General features: G+C 46.5%; 3 non-coding genes across 3 annotated transcripts; all 3 read right to left on the bottom strand.

The window, feature by feature from the left end:
- Positions 1–676: 676 nt before the first annotated feature.
- On the bottom strand, positions 677–749 carry TRNAK-UUU (transfer RNA lysine (anticodon UUU)). The gene has a single exon. It is a non-coding gene; the product is annotated as a tRNA-Lys (tRNA).
- An 11,674-nt stretch (positions 750–12,423) lies between these two features.
- Positions 12,424–12,496, bottom strand: TRNAK-UUU (transfer RNA lysine (anticodon UUU)). Its single transcript has one exon. It is a non-coding gene; the product is annotated as a tRNA-Lys (tRNA).
- A 2,027-nt stretch (positions 12,497–14,523) lies between these two features.
- On the bottom strand, positions 14,524–14,596 carry TRNAK-UUU (transfer RNA lysine (anticodon UUU)). The gene has a single exon. It is a non-coding gene; the product is annotated as a tRNA-Lys (tRNA).
- Positions 14,597–19,419: the final 4,823 nt, after the last annotated feature.

The following is a 19,419-nucleotide window of genomic DNA, read 5'->3' as shown; positions in this document are numbered from 1 at the left end:
ATTCACACAGCTCAGTATTGATTAATTTTGACTTTCATATTGGTACTGCTAAATGTGCTGCAAAGAAAAAAAAGTAGGAATCACTCTGATTCTGTGTGTTTTTTATGGGATACATCATAGCTGCTAGTTTCCACACATCAGCTTAAAGAGTATTGAAAGTTAGACATAGAGTCTACAGAGGGAAAAATGCAGAAAACAAGTCATAAAATTGCCAAAGTAGTGTTAATCCTCATATCCACATGACATTTATTTCTGAAAAGCTAGGTATGATTTAAACAAAGCTAAATGATAGGTCTAGGTTAAAAAGCCTCAAAACTGAACAATGATGTAAATAATGGACCCTCAGATTAAAAGATGGGTGCTTTACAGACTGAGCTATCCAGGTTCTTTCTAAGTGCACTTTTGCAACATTTGCAAAAAAAATGTCTGTCCATATTTAAGTATACTCAGGAAAATTATCATCCAATATGACTGTTCAAAGCCAAAACCAAGCACATAATCAATGATTTGTCGTGAGTTTGGACATATTCAAACACATGTTTTTTGTTTTTTTCTCTACTGTAAAAGAGCATTTTATTTCTCATGTCAAACAAGTGCATTAAGCATGCAACTAATCTTCAAGCACAAGCTGAGATTTAATTAATACAAAATGATCTTTTGAGATTTAAAAGCTTAATGCCTGAACAGGGACTTGAACCCTGGACCCTCAGATTAAAAGTCTGATGCTCTACCGACTGAGCCATCCAGGCTCCTTCTGAGCAAGCTTAGCACATTTTTCAAGATTTGCTTCCGATTCATCTAAATGTATCTTCAGATATGTTGATTTTTTTCATATGTGTGTACATATCCAAAACCAAAGCCAGCACATAGTCTGCCAGCATAATGAGGTGTCAGGTTACATCTCTTTTTATACTCTTTTTATAGTGTTGAGCGAGCACTAAAATGCTCGAGTGCTCGAAGCTCGGACCGAGCTCAACGTGATACTCGGGTGCTCGACCCGAGCAACGAGCCCAATGTTAGTCTATGGGAGACTAGAGCATTTTTGCGGTGGAACCCCCGGCAGTCTTTTAAAAGCCTAACAAGTGCCCAAAACGATAGTGACAGTGCTCAAATGACATGGGGACAGCATGGGGATCGCCCCAGGAAGCATTTCTGACCCCCAGGTCACTGCTGTCAACAACGTGGTCAGAGATATTAAGCCACTTTTACAGGCTCACAATAAAATGAAAGTGAAACTTTTTTCCTGTGAAATATGTTAAGGAACATCCTTTCCAGGGAAAAGACTTGTGTATAAGTTAAAATAAATGACCAAAAACAAAAATACTCCTCCACACCATCGGCTATGTTCACAAGTAGCATTTTTTATGCGTTTTTGCACTTTTGTATTGCTTTCAACTATGACAAATGCATTCACCGGGAAATGTCATTTTAACATTTTACAACCTTATCTGGCCATGTGCTGTGTGACACATGCATAAAGTGCTGAAAAGACATGGGAACAGCATGGGGAAGACCCCTGGAAGCATCTCTGACTCCCAGGTCACTATCTAAAAGTGTGCCCATCATAAGTGATCCTTGCCACATCAGAAGATGCAGACTTGCAACTATCCCCATGCAAGTTCTAGTCCCAGGGCAGTGTTCAATTGTACCTCTCCCATTCCTTGCAATACAAGCGCAAGTATGCAGCCTGCCATCCACCCACCCCCAGGCTGCAATACCATAACGCTTGCTTGCTTGAACTTGAAATTGGGCCTTTTAGGCATGTGGAGGCGGAATCTGGCCACCACGTCATGGCTGTGTTGGTGGCCTGGAATCCATACTCAGTCCCCAGCCGCCCCACGGCCGAGTGTCCACACGGTCCCCAGCCACCAGGGGGCAGTCGGGTGTCCATAAACGGTCCCCAGCCGCCCCCATTTCTCCTTGGAACATCCCCCCACACACTTTTCTTAGCCCGGCCTGCATTAGGCAACATTGGACGAGCCCACCAGAGAACCAGACTCCTCCGGTGGGCCCTGACTTCTCCATCGGTGGAGTTGAGAGTGCCAAGGTGAGGAGCATGATGATGATGACAGAAGTTAGCATCTGCTATGTTTTCTTTTAATGCAAGTGTAAGTGTGCAGCTTGCCACCCACCCACCCCCAGACTGCAATTCATACTGCTACCTTGCACTTGAAATGGGGCCTTTTAGTTTAGAGGAGGCCGAAGCTGGCCACTACCTCATGGCTGCTTTGGCAGCGAGGTATCCATACTCAGTCCCCAGCCGCCCCTATTTGTCCTGGTGTGCCTTATACATAAGATTAAGCGCGTATACCAAAACATTACCTGTGCCCTCCCCAGTGCATTTAGTGGGAAGGAGAGCCTATTCCGCTGTAGTGTGTGCATGCCAAACCCCTGTTCATGGTACATGCGAAGATGCCTCCCACCTTGCACCTGTCGTTGCAGACTTGCAACTATCCCCATTCAAGTCCTTGTCCCAGGGCAGTGTTCAATTGTACCTCTCCCATTCCTTGCAATGCAAGCGCAAGTATGCAGCCTGCCACTCACCCACCCCCAGGCTGCAATACCATACTGCTCGCTTGCTTGCACTTTAAATTGGGCCTTTTAGGCATGTGGAGGCGGAATCTGGTCACCACGCCATGGCTGTCGGCGGCCTGGTATCCATACTCAGTCCCCAGCCGCCTGGTGGCCGGGTGTCCCCGCTTGCTCCCCAGCCTCCAGGGGGTGGCCGGGTGTCCATACTCGGTCCCCAGCCACCCCTATTTGTACCGGTAACCTTTCCCACACTTTTCTTAGCCTGGCCTGCTTTAGGGCAGCATTGGCCGAGCCCACCGGACTATCAGACTCCTCCGGTGGGCCCTGGCTTCTCCATCAGGGGAGTTGAGAGTGCCAAGGTGAGGAGCATGATGAGGATGATAGAAGTTAGCATCTGCTTTGTTTTGTTGTAATGCAAGCGCATGTATGTAGTAGCGGCTAGGCCTGAGGAGGTCAGCGTTTTGGCGCATATCCTACCTCCTCTGAGGATTGCTGGATGTTTTCCTGCTACTATCCAAGTTCTATGACTCCTGTTAAAACAAAGCTTCAGGTGATAAGTGATGGATGAGGTAGTGGCAAAGGAGAAAGAGCAGGAGGAACAGGGAACATTCACATCAATATCAGGCCAGTCAACCAGATATGTTTTGTAGGATATGTTTCTGTAACAAAAGGAGCGGTTCGGCTACACAGTTATAGGGCATACAGTGAGTGCAATGCCTACCAAAAATTTCGAGGCACTCCAATGCCCCTTGGAAATGACATGGAGGTCAGAGGGCGTTAACTAAACCTTTTTTTCCATTTATAGCAACTGGGTCTCCTGTGCACTGTTGGCCTAAGCAGTGAATGGAATGCTTTCCAAAAATTATGAGGTACTGCAATGCCCCTTACAAGAGCCATGTGTGGCACCCCAGGGGTCTGGTCACCACAGTAATAGAGATTACGTCGGAGAGCAAGTGGGAGGTTTCCTGGTCAGGATCCCTTAAACATGCAACATCCTCCTGCCCCAGTCCTGGGTGGGGAGAATTCTGCCCTTATAAACTGGATCTGGGGTGGGGTTGAGTGAGTCAGAGAACAGAGAACAGTCAGAGTCAGAGTGAGAGCAAGGGAAAGTAACAGAAAGGGGCTCTGTAGGAGCTAGGAGCTAAAGACGAGGGGCTGGAAGCTGAGCAGAGCTCGCCCTGGCAGAAGACAATAGGAACCGGACACAGGAGTCCGAAGCTGTGAGGACTTATATATCCAGCAGCAGAAACCAGCCGGCAGGGGATTTCAGGTCCTCTGGTCATAGAAGCCCGGAGGCTCAGTCACAAGCAAGGGACCAGCACCGCCGTCGTGGAGCGGAGGCTAGCAGAAGGCCCCAAGTCATCAGCCATACGGGTGAGCACTACACGGTACACTCAGGGACGTGGGCTACTTCTACCCGCTTACAGCAAGGTAGCCAGGAAGAGTGCAGACAGACGGGGAGGCCTACAACTCCACCTGGCCAGGGGAACTCCTGCTTGCTCACAGACTGACCAGGCATCTTATGCTAGCCAGTACTCCCGGGAGGGTCTACCTTATAATCATCAGTAAAGACCCTGAACTGCACTGCAAAGACTCTGAGTCATTCCTGCTGCGCTCGTGCACCATCACCCCCATCATCCACACTCACTGCCCTGAGGCTATACTCCTCCCGAGGGGAGTTATCCCATTTTATGCTGCGCACACAACACCAGCCTCAGCGGTCTGCCTCGCAGCGGTGGTACTCCCTGACCGCAATCCACGGGTGGCGCAGTCGGACAATTAACCTCAAAACCTAAGAAAGATTACCACTGGTTTGACCAGCCTGAGCCACGGGACCAGGTCACCGCCACGGAGACTACAGACCCCAGAGACCCGGCACCGGGTATCCCACACACGTGTACACACGGCCCAGGGGGCACGTCACATGCAGTACAGCATATTACAAACATAAGTCCCATTATTGGGGAGTGGGTGTCCCATAGTATTTGCTTATGCCTTGCAAGCAAAAGCTGCCAAAAATTAGGACGGAGCAACTTGCAATGCCCCTTACAAGAGCCATGCAGTACAGCATATTACAAACATAAGTCCCATTATTGGGGAGTGGGTCTCCCATAGTATTTGCTTATGCTTTCCCAGCAAAAGCTGCCAAAAATTAGGATGGAGCAACTTGCAATGCCCCTTACAAGAGCCATGCAGTACAGCATATTACAAACATAAGTCCCATTATTGGGGAGTGGGTCTCCCATAGTATTTGCTTATGCTTTCCCAGCAAAAGCTGCCAAAAGTTAGGACGGAGCAACTTGCAATGCCCCTTACAAGAGCCATGCAGTACAGCATATTACAAACATAAGTCCCATTATTGGGGAGTGGGTGTCCCATGGTATTTGCTTATGCTTTCCCAGCAAAAGCTGCCAAAAATTAGGACGGAGGAACTTGCAATGCTGGCACCCTGGTGGTATAATGGTGGTGGAGGCTGAGGATAAGGAGAAGATTAAACAGCCGAAATGAGGAAGCGTATACCCATGTGTGGGTGTGAAGCGGTGCATGTGAATACACCTCCTGAAATAACACAGTGGATTTGACTTTATGTTACTCTGCTGTCATTTGGTGGTGATGAGAAGTCTGGCCCAATCCAGCCCTTGTTCATTTTGATAAGGGTCAGCTTGTCTGCATTGTCAGTTTACAGGTGAGTGCGCTTATCAGTTATAATTCCCCCAGCGGCACTAAAAACACGCTCCGATAACACGCTAGCAGCAGGGCAGGCCAGGACCTCCAAGGCGTACAGAGCGAGTTTATTCCAAGTGTCCAGCTTGGATACCCAATAATTAAAAGGCACAGAGGAATCACGGAGGACGCTGGTACGATCGGCAAGGTACTCCCTCACCATCTTTTGAAACTTTCCACTCCTTGTGAGAGTACCCCGCGCCTCAGGGCCTGTAAACTGGGCGGGTGTCAGAAAACTGTCCCAGAACGTTGACAGTGTTCCCCTGCCTCTGCTGGATTGGAGTTGCATCTCTCTCGCCTGTATGCCTTGGTTGGGCAACGAACTGTGACCTCTGCCGCTAGCGTGTTCAGATGGGAATTTTTTTAAGAGTTCTGCAGCAAGGGCCTTCTGGTATTGCCCCATTTTTGTAGACCTCTCCACCTCAGGAATAAGAGAGTGAAAGTTCTCCTTGTAGCGGGGGTCTACAAGTGTCACCAACCAGTAATGACTGTCACCCAACATTTTGACAACGCGAGGGTCACGGTTAAGGCAGCGTAACATAAAGTCAGCCATGCATGCCAGACTGGTAACGGTCAAGATTTCTGTGTCCTCACCAAGATGACGACTGACCATGCTCTCCTCCTCCTCTTCCTCCTCCCCCCTGTCCTCAGGCCACCCACGCTGAACCGACGGTATGACACTTGTACAGGTACTACCGTCTACAACGCATGATAGCAGCTCCTGTTCTTCCTCCTCCTCCTCCTCCCCCTCCTCTCCCTCATTGTCCCCCAATTCACGTTGGGATGAGATGAGGCTGGGCTATGTGTAATCGCCCGCTACGGCTTCTTGATCCATCTCATCATACTCTAGCTGCAATGCCTCCTCTTTAATTCTCTGCAGAGAGCGTTGCAAAAGACAGACAAGTGGGATGCTGACACTAATGATGGCGTCATCGCCACTCACCATCTTGGTGGCCTCCTCAAAGTTTGTCAGGATGGTACATATGTCAGACATCCAGGTCCAGTCCTGAGGTCTTATGTGTGGAGTCTGACCTGAATATCGACGGCCTTGTTGCAGCTGGTACTCCACAACTGCTTTCTTCTGCTCACAAATCCTTTGCAACATGTGGAGGGTAGAGTTCCAACGTGTGGGGACATCACACACCAGTCGGTATGCCGGAAGCTGCAAACGCTGCTGCAACACAGCAAGGGCGGCGGAAGCTGTAGCCGACTTGTGAAAATGAGCTGACAGGCGGCGTACTTTCACGAGCAGATCTGGCAACTCGGGGTACGATTTAAGAAACCGCTGAACCACGAGGTTGAGCACATGAGCCAGGCATGGTACGTGTGTGATCTCACCTCGCCTCAGAGCCGCCACCAGGTTACGGCCATTGTCACACACGACCATGCCGGGATGTAGGTTCAGCGGTCTCAGCCACAGATCTGCCTGCTCTTTCACAGCTGTCCACAACTCACAAGCAGTGTGAGGTTTATCACCTAAGCTTATGAGTTTCAGCACAGCCTGTTGCCACTTGGCGGAGGCAGTACTGCAATGCTTCCAGCTTGTAACTGATGTGGTGATATCTGAGATGGAGGCTGAACATGAGGAGGAGGAGGAGGATGCGCAGGAGCTGTACACTGTGGGGGCAACTCTGACTGACATAGGGCCCGCAATCCTCGGTGTGGGGAGGATGTGTTCCGTCCCAAGGTCCGACTGGGTCCCGGCTTCCACTATGTTTACCCAGTGTGCCGTCAGAGAGATGTACCGTCCCTGGCCACAAGCACTTGTCCACGTGTCCGTTGTCAGGTGGACTCTCCCAGTAACTGCATTGTTGAGGGCACGGCAGATGCTTTGGGACACGTGCTTGTGTAGTGCGGGGATGGCACACCGGGAAAAATAGTGTCGGCTGGGGACCGAGTACCGAGGGACGGCCACCGCCATAAGATTGCGGAAGGATTCCGTCTCCACCAGCCTAAAAGGCAGCATTTCCAATGCAAGCAGTCGTGAAATGTGCGAATTTAGGACTGTGGCCTGTGGGGCGTTAGCTGCGAATTTCCGCTTTCGTTCAAAGGTCTGGGATATGGACAATTGAACGCTGCAGTGGGACGTGAACGTGGACGTTGATGCTGTTTCTTGAGAAACTGCCATAACAAGTGAAGACTGAGAGGAGGGGGCATCTTTACATGCAGTATGGACAGGGGATTGCCTTGCACACACAACAGGGGGTTTTTTTGCACGCACAACAGTGGAAGAAGCAGTGGTGACACCCGCTGACACTGGTCGTGGACCCTGGGTTTCGCCCCACAAAGTCGGGTGCTTTGCTGCCATGTGCCTGATCATGCTGGTGGTGGTCAGGCTGGTAGTTTTGTCACCCCTGCTGATGCTGGCATGGCAGGTGGAACATATGGCCTTTTTGGGGTTATCAGCAGAGTCTTTAAACAAATTCCAGACTCTGGAAGACCTACCGCTTGTACTGGCAACGTCCCTCGTGTTGGTGTTACGGGGAACGGTTGCCTGCCTTCTGTCTGCGGCCACCACACTGCTTCTTCCTGCCTGTTGGGGTACTCTGCCTCCCTCCCCCTGTGTGCTGCTGGCCTCACTCTGCATGTCCTCCTTCCACGTTGGGTCAGTTACTAGATCATCCATCACCTCCTCCTCTTCCACTTGCGCACCACGATCCTCCTCCTCACTTCCTGGCAATTGTGTCTCGTCATCGTCCACCTATTGTGACAGATTGCCAACGTCGACTTCCTGTGGCCGTGGCTGTTCAAATATTTGGGCATCGCAACATGGGATCTCCTCTTCCACCACTTCAAGCGTATCAGGCGAGGGGCCCAAATATGGAAATGGACCAGTGAACAGCTCTTCAGAGTGTCCAAGTGTGGGATCACTTGCTGTCTGACGACACTCGGCATGGTGGGAGGAAGGAGCATCAGGGTGAGGAGGAGTATGCGGTCGAGACTCATGGCTACTAAGAGTTGACCGTGTGAAAGACAGACCGGAGGTGGTGGTGCCCAGGTAACTGGAAGTATTGTCTGCTATCCAATTAATAACCTGTTCACACTGATCAGTTCTCAATACTGGTGTTATTCTGTGCTTCCCTAGTAATTCGGTCAAGAAGTGGGAGCGAGAAGATGTGGCTGTTGGTTGTGGCACATTTTCACCTTGGCCACGGCCCCGTCCTCTGCACGAACCATCACCAGAACGTCCACTTCCACGTCCCTTGCCACACGCCTTGCCCATTGTAAATGAAGTAAAATAGCTTACACTTGCACTATCAATGGAAAAAGGGTAATAAAGAGTAGATTATAACCGTGGAAGAGGAAAACCACAGTTATTGTTTACTGGGGTATACCACACTTTTTTAAATAGAGATATTTGCGGCTGAACAGTGAGCGACACGCTTTTTTTTTAGATACCAAAGGCCCAAAACTGGATAGTACAGCGATTTGACCCGTGGAACTGCGAAACCACACTGGGATGTCGGGCCTACACAAGACTATTTTCAACAGATATATTTTTGTGTCACAACAGTCAGGAGACACTACTGTTTTTCTTTACGGAAAAAAACTACCAAAACCTGAATAATAGAGATTTTTTACCGTGGAACAGCAAAACCACAGTTATAATTTACTGGTGTATACCAGGCTTTTTAAAATATATATATATTTGCAGCTGAACAGTGAGCGACACACTCAAACTGTTTTTTTTAGATACAAATGGCCCAAAAGTGGATAATACCGAGGTTTGTACCGTGGAACTGCAAAACCACACTTGTATTTCTCGGGCCTACACCAGACTATTTTCAACAGATATATTTGTGTATGAAAAATCAGGGAGACACTATTTTTTTTTTTTTTACAGCAAAAAATGCAAAAAGCAGGATAATAGAGATTTTTTACAGTGGAACAGCAAAAGCACACTTCTGTCTCTCTGGCCTACACCAGACTATTTTCAACAGATATATTTGTGTCTGAAAAATCAGGGAGACACTATTATTATTTTTATACAGCAAAAAATGCCAAAAACAGGATAATAGAGATGTTTTACCGTGGAACATCAAAACCACAGTAATAATTTACTGGTGTATACCAGGCTTTTTAAAATATATATATATTTGCGGCTGAACAGTGAGCGACACACTCAAACAGTTTTTTTTAGATACAAATGGCCCAAAAGTGGATAATACAGAGGTTTGTACCGTGGAACTGCAAAACCACACTTGTATTTCTCGGGCCTACACCAGACTATTTTCAACAGATATATTTGTGTCTGAAAAATCAGGGAGACACTATTTTTTTTTTTTTACAGCAAAAAATGCAAAAAGCAGGATAATAGAGATTTTTTACCGTGGAACAGCAAAAGCACACTTCTGTCTCTCTGGCCTACACCAGACTATTTTCAACAGATATATTTGTGTCTGAAAAATCAGGGAGACACTATTATTATTTTTATACAGCAAAAAATGCCAAAAACAGGATAGTAGAGATGTTTTACCGTGGAACATCAAAACCACAGTAATAATTTACTGGTGTATACCAGGCTTTTTAAAATATATATTTGCGGCTGAACAGTGAGCGACACACTCAAACTGTTTTTTTTAGATACAAATGGCCCATAGAACTGCAAAACCACACTTCTATTTCTCTGGCCTACACCAGACTATTTTCAACAGATATATTTGTGTCTGAAAAATCAGAGGCACACTTTTTTTTTTGGGGGGGGGGGGGGCACCAAAAGGTTAATAAGATGGGTATTTGTACATTGTGAAGGAGGAAAAAAAAAAGAGGATTTAGATAAAAAAAAAGGATTTTTCCTGGCCCCCGGGACCTGGAGCTAAGTCCAGCAAGTTCAGCAACAGGAGCAGCACACAGGACTGTAATGCAGCGTTTGCTGGTATAACCACTGCGTCTCCTATACAGCCTGCCTGCCTGATATACCTGGGATGGATATTATTCCTGAGAAGGACTGTTTGTTTGATCTGGCAGCCTTTACAGACCATACACTAACTATTTTGCAGGATATATCTCTCCCTAAATCAGCAGGGCTGCCCTACACTGTCTGATCCGGAGCGACTGTGTCCAAGATGGCGGCGCCCGATTTTAAATACTCGAGGTGACGCTGTGCGGCCAGCCAATCGCTGTAATGCCCACAAACAACATGGCTGCGGCATTACAGTGACTGGCTGGCAATCCCTGCATGTTCATTGGCACTGTAAAGAGCGCCAAACATGCAGGGCGGAGACCCGAGCTGCCGCCCGAGTAACCCGGAAATGCTCGGTGCTCGCCAAACATCCCGAGTAGCGTGATGCTCGGGCGAGTACCGAGCAGTGTCGAGCATGTTCGCTCAACACTAGTGATGAGTTTTCAGCCCAGTGAAAGGCTATCAGATTTGGGCAGTTAAAGGCAGGTGAAGCTGCATCATCCAGCGATTGATTTAGTTTACTCCAAAGCTGAATTCACATTCACACAGCTCAGTATTGATTAATTTTGACTTTCATATTGGTACTGCTAAATGTGCTGCAAAGAAAAAAAAGTAGGAATCACTCTGATTTTGTGTATTTTTTATGGGAGACATCATAGCTGCTAGTTTCCACCCATCAGCTTAAAGAGGACTGAAAGTTAGACATAGAGTCTACAGAGGGAAAATGCAGAAAACAAGTCATAAAATTGCCAAAGTAGTGTTAATCCTCATATCCACATGACATTTATTTCTGAAAAGCTAGGTATGATTTAAACAAAGCTAAATGATAGGTCTAGGTTAAAAAGCCTCAAAACTGAACAATGATGTAAATAATGGACCCTCAGATTAAAAGATGGGTGCTTTACAGACTGAGCTATCCAGGTTCTTTCTAAGTGCACTTTTGTAACATTTTCAAAAAAAATGTCTCTGTCCATATTTAACTATACTCAGAAAAATTATCTTCCAATATGACTGTTCAAAGCCAAAACCAAGCACATAATCAATGATTTGTCGTGAGTTTGGACATATTCAAAGACATGTTTCTTGTTATTTTCTCTAGTGTAAAAGAGCATTTTATTTCTCATGTCAAACAAGTGCATTAAGCATGCAACTAATCTTCAAGCACAAGCTGAGATTTAAACAATACAAAGTGATCTGTTAAGATTTAAAAGCTTAATGCCTGAATAGGAACTTGAACCCTGGACCCTCAGATTAAAAGTCTCATGCTCTACCGACTGAGCTATCCAGCCTCCTTCCAAGCAAACTTAGCACATTTTTCAAGATTTACTTCCGATTCATCTAAATGTTTCTTCAGATATGCTGATTTTTTTCATATATGTAGACATACCCAAAACAAAAGCCAGCACACAGTCTGCCAGCATAATGAGGTGTCAGGTTACATCTCTATTTATACTCTATGTATAGGAAAAAGGGGAAGAGGAGTGATGAGTATTCAGCCCAGTGAAAGGCTATCAGATTTGGGCAGTTAAAGGCAGGTGAAGCTGCATCCTCAAGTGATTGATTTAGTTTACTCCAAAGCTGAATTCACATTCACACAGCTCAGTATTGATTAATTTTGACTTTCATATTGGTACTGCTAAATGTGCTGCAAAGAAAAAAAAGTAGAAATCACTCTGATTCTGTGTATTTTTTATGGGAGACATCATAGCTGCTGTTTCCACCCATCAGCTTAAAGAGTACTGAAAGTTAGACATAGAGTCTACAGAGGGAAAATGCAGAAAACAAGTCATAAAATTGCCAAAGTAGTGTTAATCCTCATATCCACATGACATTTATTTCTGAAAAGCTAGGCATGATTTAAACAAAGCTAAATGATAGGCCTAGGTTAAAAAGCCTCAAAACTGAACAATGATGTAAATAATGGACCCTCAGATTAAAAGATGGGTGCTTTACAGACTGAGCTATCCAGGTTCTTTCTAAGTGCACTTTTGCAACATTTTCAAAAAAAATGTCTCTGTCCATATTTAAGTATACTCAGAAAAATTATCTTCCAATATGACTGTTCAAAGCCAAAACCAAGCACATAATCAATAATTTGTCGTGAGTTTGGACATATTCAAAGACATGTTTTTTGTTATTTTCTCTAGTGTAAAAGAGCATTTTATTTCTCATGTCAAACAAGTGCATTAAGCATGCAACTAATCTTCAAGCACAAGCTGAGATTTAAACAATACAAAGTGATCTGTTGAGATTTAAAAATTTAATGACTGAACAGGGACTTGAACCCTGGACCCTCAGATTAAAAATTTGATGCTCTACCGACTGAGCTATCCAGGCTCATTCCAAAGAAACTTAGCATATTTTTCAAGATTTACTTCCGGTTCATCTAAATGTTTCTTCAGATATGTTGATTTTTTTCATATGTGTGTACATACCCAAAACCAAAGCAAGCACATAGTCTGCCAGCATAATGAGGTGTCAGGTTACATCTCTTTTTATACTCTATGTGTAGGAAACAGGGGAAGACGAGTGATGAGTATTCAGTCCAGTGAAAGGCTATCAGATTTGGGCAGTTAAAGGCAGGTGAAGCTGCATCATCAAGCGATTGATTTAGTTTACTCCAAAGCTGAATTCACATTCACACAGCTCAGTATTGATTAATTTTGATTTTCATATTGGTACTGCTAAATGTGCTGCAAAGAAAAAAAAGAAGGAATCACTCTGATTCTGTGTATTTTTTATGGGAGACATCATAGCTGCTATTTTCCACCCATCAGCTTAAAGAGTACTGAAAGTTAGACATAGAGTCTACAGAGGGAAAAATGCAGAAAACAAGTCATAAAATTACCAAAGTAGTGTTAATCCTCATATCCACATGACATTTATTTCTGAAAAGCTAGGTATGTTTTAAACAAAGCTAAATGATAGGTCTAGGTTAAAAAGCCACCAAACTGAACAATGACATAAATAACGGACCCTCAGATTAAAAGACTGGTGCTTAACTGACTGAGCTATCCAGGTTCAGTCTAAGTGCACTTTTGCAAAATTTTCAAAAAAAATGTCTCTGTCCATATTTAAGTATACTCAGAAAAATTATCATTCAATATGACTGATCAAAGCCAAAACCAAGCACATAATCAATGATTTGTCGTGAGTTTGGACATATTCAAAGACATGTTATTTGTTGTTTTCTCTAGTGTAAAAGAGCATTTTATTTCTCATATCAAACAAGTGCATTAAGCATGAACTAATCTTCAAGCACAAGCTGAAATTTAAACAATACAAAGTGATCTGTTGAGATTTAAAAATTTAACGACTGAACAGGAACTTGAATCCTGGACCCTAAGATTAAAAGTCTGATGCTCTACCGACTGAGCTATCCAGGCTCCTTCCAAACAATCTAAGCACATTTTTCAAGATTTACTTCCGATTCTTCTAAATGTATCTTCAGATATGTTGATTTTTCTCATATGTGTGTACATACCCAAAACCAAAGCCAGCACATAGTCTGCCAGCATAATGAGGTGTCAGGTTACAACTCTTATTATACTCTATGTATAGGAAACAGGGGAAGAGGAGTGATGAGTATTCAGCCCAGTGAAAGGTTATCAGATTTGGGCAGTTAAAGGCAGGTGAAGCTGCATCATCAAGCGATTGATTTAGTTTACTCCAAAGCTGAATTCACATTCACACAGATCAGTATTGATTAATTTTGACTTTCATATTGGTACTGTTAAATGTGCTGCAAAGAAAAAAAAAGTAGGAATCACTCTGATTCTGTGTGTTTTTTATGGGAGACATCATAGCTGCTATTTTCCACCCATCAGCTTAAAGAGTACTGAAAGTTAGACATAGAGTCTACAGAGGGAAAAATGCAGAAAACAAGTCATAAAATTGCCAAAGTAGTGTTAATCCTCATATCCACATGACATTTATTTCTTAAAAGCTAGGTATGTTTTAAACAAAGCTAAATGATAGGTCTAGGTTAAAAAGCCTCCAAACTGAACAATGATGTAAATAACGGACCCTCAGATTAAAAGACGGGTGCTTTACTGACTGAGCTATCCAGGTTCTGTATAAGTGCACTTTTGCAACATTTTCAAAAAAGATGTCTCTGTCTATTTTTAAATATACTCAGAAAAATTATCATTCAATATGACTGTTCAAATCCAAAACCAAGCACATAATCAATGATTTGTCGTGAGTTTGGACATATTCAAAGACATGTTTTTTGTTGTTTTCTCTAGTGTAAAAGAGCATTTTATTTCTCATGTCAAACAAGTGCATTAAGCATGCAATTAATCTTCAAGCACAAGCTGAGGTTTAAACAATACAAAGTGATCTATTGAGATTTAAAAACTTAATGCCTGAACAGGTACTTGAAACCTGGACCCTCAGATTAAAAGTCTGATGCTCTACCGACTGAGCTATCCAGGCTTTTTTCAAACAAACTTAGCACATTTATCAAGAATTACTTCCGATTCATCTAAATGTATCTTCAGACATGTTGATTTTTTTCATATGTGTGTACATGCCCAAAACCAAAGCCAGCACATAGTCTGCCAGCATAATGAGGTGTCAGGCTACATCTCTTTTTATACTCTATGTATAGGAAACAGGGAAAGAGGAGTGATGAGTGTTCAGCCAAGTGAAAGGCTATGAGATTTGGGCAGTTAAAGGCAGGTGAAGCTGCATCATCAAGCGATTGATTTAATTTACTGCAAAGCTGAATTCACATTCACACAGCTCAGTATTGATTAATTTTGACTTTCATATTGGTTCTGCTAAATGTGCTGCAAAGAAAAAAAAGTAGGAATCACTCTGATTCTGTGTGTTTTTTTATGGGAGACATCATAGCTGTTAGTTTCCACACATCAGCTTAAAGAGTATTGAAAGTTAGACATAGAGTCTATGACTCGCCCCCTGGGCCGTGGGGCACTCGGATCCGGGCAATAGGGAACGATGGGGGTAGTAGTGGCAACCCGGTTCCATGGCTCAGGGTGGTCAGGCCAGTGGTAGTCCGTTATGTGCTATTGATTATGTCCGACTACGCCACCCGTGGATTTGCGGTCAGTATGAACAGCCGCTGCAGGGCAGACTGCTGGGGCTGATGATATATGCAGCTGGGATGGTGTGACTCCCCACGGGAAGAGTGCGGCCCCACGGCAGTGTGGTGGATGGTGGGAGTCATGTTAGTGAGAGTCCCGTTGCCGATAGTGCTGGAGGAGCAAGGAGCACACAGACAACAAGTTGCAGTCCAGGGTCTTTACTAAAACAGGTAAACTGACCCATAAACAGTCCCAGCTAGGAGGGGACCTGGATGTCTGAGAGTAACGGGGAAATTGGCCCTGGTCAGGGTGAGGGTGTAGGCCTACCGTGCTTTCTGTGCTCCTTCTGGCTATCTCCTCGTTATAGGGTAACAGCCCACGTTTCCGTGTATTCTCGCCTGTATGGCCTGCAACGTGGGTTCCTTTCTGCTCCCAGCCTTGTACGGCTTTGCTGGTCCCTTCTGTTGTGGCAGGGCCTCCAGGCTTCTTAGGCCAAGGAATATACAGTCCCTTGCGGACTGTTTCTATGCTGGAGGATGTAGAATCCTCCCAGCCTCAGACACCAAAGTCTGGTAAAGTCAGTCTCTTATCTGCCAAGACAGGCTTGCTTCGCCTCTTGTCTCTGGCTTGTGGCTCTCCTCCAGCCACACTTCCTCTTAGGTGCAGTGCAACTGTCTGTCCCTGCTCTGCTCTGGGACAAGTCTCAGTGCTGAGACAGGCCATTAAGTTCTCTCTAACCCTGCCCCCAGTACCAGCTTTTATAGGGGCAGCCTGCTCCCCCTACTGGCCTGAGACAGGAGGCATTGCATGCTAATGTTCCCCTGACTAGAGAACCTCCCCCTTGCTCTCAGACACAGCTTTATTACATTTTGTGGCATCCAGGCCAGGGTGACACATTCCCCCCTAGTGAAATTTAGTACTCCGGGACTAAACAATAAACAAGGATTATATGCATAACCATAAAACATTAATAGAAAGACGACGCACAGCTTGAGTTCTTAAGGTCACAGTGTGGCCTGTGACCGGGTGTCCATATCACCAATACAACGGGGAGCCTTAAACAGGTGGGGGTCTGTCCTACCCCAAGTCCTTCACAGTCTTAGTTCATTCCTTGGTTAGGCTCCAAACGCAGTCCATACAAGGTTCCGGTTACAAAAAGTCCATAACCTTTGAGTCCTTACGGTAGCTGCAAGAAACTGAAACACAGAATTACCAAACAAGCATGTAACTTGGCAAACAATTCAACATTTGGCAACAGGGTCATTTACAATTTTAGTACACTCTATATTCTCCAGCGAGCGGGTATCTGCCCCTTTGTGCTCCTGGTTGACCTCCTTAACCCACTGTCTGGTGGTGGACCAACCTGGCATTCCCCACTAGCGTTAGGGGTACAGCTACTAGCTGGGTGTACAGGTAGGGCAGGCAGCTGTCTGCGAGTCCTTTGGCTTACCGCAGGCATGGCAGGCTCACTGTCAGCAGAGGGTTGACTCTCCTTGGCTGCTGGTACAGGCTCTTCTGCCTCTGGAACCGCTTGCTCCTCTTCACCTTCCGGCTCTGGTGTTGGTTGCTGCTGTGCCGGTTGCAGGAAATGCAGGACGGGTACCACTATGGCATCATTTATGCGAGTCCAGGACTGAGGGAACTCTCCGAGAACGGTGCTGATCATTTCTTCCTTGTCCTCTGCGGGTTCAAGGTCACTCTGATCTTCTTCTGCACTACGGAGTTGCTCGGGGCACCTTTTGAGGTGGTCTCTGGAGACGACACTAGTGGTTTCTCCTCCGTCCTTGGTGATTACGCACACCTTTGGGTTGTCGTAGTCAGACTGCAGTACGGTGTAGGGTTCCTTTTCCCACTGGTCGTCCAACTTATGTAGACTTCTTTTTCACTTTAGGACTTGCTCACCAGTTTCTAGGGGACCAGCAGGGGCGTGTTGATTGAAGAGTTTTTCTTGCCTCTCTCTCACCTGGGCCAGGCTCTTCTCCACACTCTCCTGTACCTTCTTGTACTGCAGTTGCCTTTCCGTATCCCAGTCCGCACCCGGGGAGGTGTCCTCAGGTAATAGGACTCCCATCTCCAGGTCTACGGGCAGCTTACCTGGTTTAGCTCGCATCAGGTAAGCCGGGGTGCAGTTGGTAGCATTCACCGGGATATTGTTGTATAGGTCTATCAGGTCCGGCAGTTTTTCTGGCCACAGGCTGCGTTCCTCCAGGGGCAACGTCTTCAGGAGATCAATGACTATATTGTTCATCTTCTCACACATCCCGTTGGTTTTGGGGTGGTAAGGAGTTGTACGAATCTTTTTACAGCCATAGAGGTTGCAGAACTCCTGGAAGATTTCAGCCTCGAACGCTGGACCCTGGTCTGTCAGGACCTGTTCCGGATACCCGTGTGGACGGCAGAAGTATTGCTGGAAGACTCTGGCCGCTGTTTGGGCTGTCAAGTCCTTTACCGGGACCACCACTAGAAAACGGGAATAGTGGTCCATGATTGTCAGGGCATAGATGTATCCTGACCGGCTGGGAGCCAATTTGACATGGTCCAGAGCTACCAGCTCAAGAGGCTGCGTGGTGACGATGGGCCTCAAGGGTGTCTTCTGGCTGGTGCGGTCCTTCCTCCTCAGGTGACAAGGGCCACAGTCTCTGCACCACTTTTCTACAGCTCCTCTCATGCCGACCCAAAAGAACCTTCCTCTTAGTAGGAACTCCAGTTTCTTCCAACCGAAGTGTCCCGCTCTGTCATGGTAAGCCCCCAGGACCATAGCTGCATCCCGTCTTGGGACCACGACTTGCCAGGTCAGCTCGTGCGTCCGGTGGTTGACAATCCTTCTGCACAACTTGCCTTCGTAGAGGAACAGCTTGCTCTTCTCTTTCCATAGCTGCTTGGCTTCCTCTGGAGCATCCGGATCTATGCGGGCATCTTCCTGGGTCAGCAGATCTTTCACCAGGCGGATGGCAGGGTCAATATCTTGGGTCTCGGCCCAGCTGTGGTGAGGTAGGGGATTTATCATCACGGTTGTTAGATCCTCCTCCTTCACGCGGTGGGAGTATTGAGCGGCTCCATACCGGTGAAACGCGGGGAGTTCTACCTCCTCCAGCTCTTCTGGGTCTTTGTCACCTTCAGGCAAGTGAGGCATCCTCGATAGGGTGTCAGCGTTGGCATTGGTTTTGCCGGCCCGGTACTTGATCACGAAGTCATAGTTGGAGAGACGGGCCATCCACCGCTGCTCTAGGGCACCCAGTCTTGCATTGTCCAGGTGTGTCAACGGGTTGTTGTCCGTGTACACGGTGAACTTCGCGGAGGCCAGGTAATGCTTGAAGTGTTCCGTCACGGCCCACACCACCGCCAAGAATTCTAGCTTGAAGGAGCTGTAATTCTCCGGGTTCCTCTCGGTGGGCCTCAGCTTCCGGCTGGCGTATGCGGTCACCCGTTCTCTGCCCTGTTGGTTTTGGGACAGTACGGCTCCCAGTCCTACATTACTGGCGTCTGTGTGGAGAATGAAAGGCTGGCCATAATCAGGGTAGGCCAGGATCTCGTCCCCTGTGAGGGCCATCTTTAGCTGGCGGAAGGACTCCTCTTCCTGTTTATCCCACTTGAAGGGCGGCTTTTGGCTCCTGGACTTAGACTGTCCGATCAGGAGGTCCTGCATAGGAGCTGCCATCTTAGTGAACCCGGGGATGAATCTTCGGTAGTAGCCTACCAACCCGAGAAACTGTCTCACCTCTTTGATGTTCGAGGGGCTTGGCCAGCTCTTGATTGCCGTGACCTTGTCAGGGTCGGGGGCTACTCCTTCCGCGCTTACCACGTGCCCTAGGTACTGGACCTTTGGTTTCAACAGGTGACACTTCGATGGTTTCACCTTCAGGCCGTAGCCTGCCAGGGCTTCGAACACCTCGGCCAGGTGCTTGAGATGGTCCTCGTAGGTCTTCGAATAGACGATCACGTCGTCCAGGTAAAGGAGGACCGTCTCGAAGTTTCGGTGCCCTAGACAGCATTCCATCAGCCGCTGGAAGGTCCCTGGTGCTTTGCAGAGCCCGAAAGGCATACAGTTGAATTCGCTCAGTCCCATCGGGGTGGTGAAGGTGGTCTTCTCCTTGTCAGCCTCTGCCACAGGAACCTGCCAGAACCCGCTAGTAAAGTCCAAAGTAGAAAAGAAGTTAGCAGATTTTAGTGCGGCTAAAGACTCCTCTATTCTAGGCAGCGGATATGCGTCTT

The sequence above is a fragment of the Phyllobates terribilis genome, unplaced genomic scaffold (assembly GCF_046119375.1).
Source record: "Phyllobates terribilis strain yellow unplaced genomic scaffold, ASM4611937v1 Scaffold_1__5_contigs__length_1240528914, whole genome shotgun sequence".
Taxonomy (NCBI): Eukaryota; Metazoa; Chordata; class Amphibia; order Anura; family Dendrobatidae; genus Phyllobates; species Phyllobates terribilis.
The sequence above is the reverse complement of the archived record's forward strand: the minus strand, read 5'-3'. Positions and strand labels throughout refer to the sequence as shown.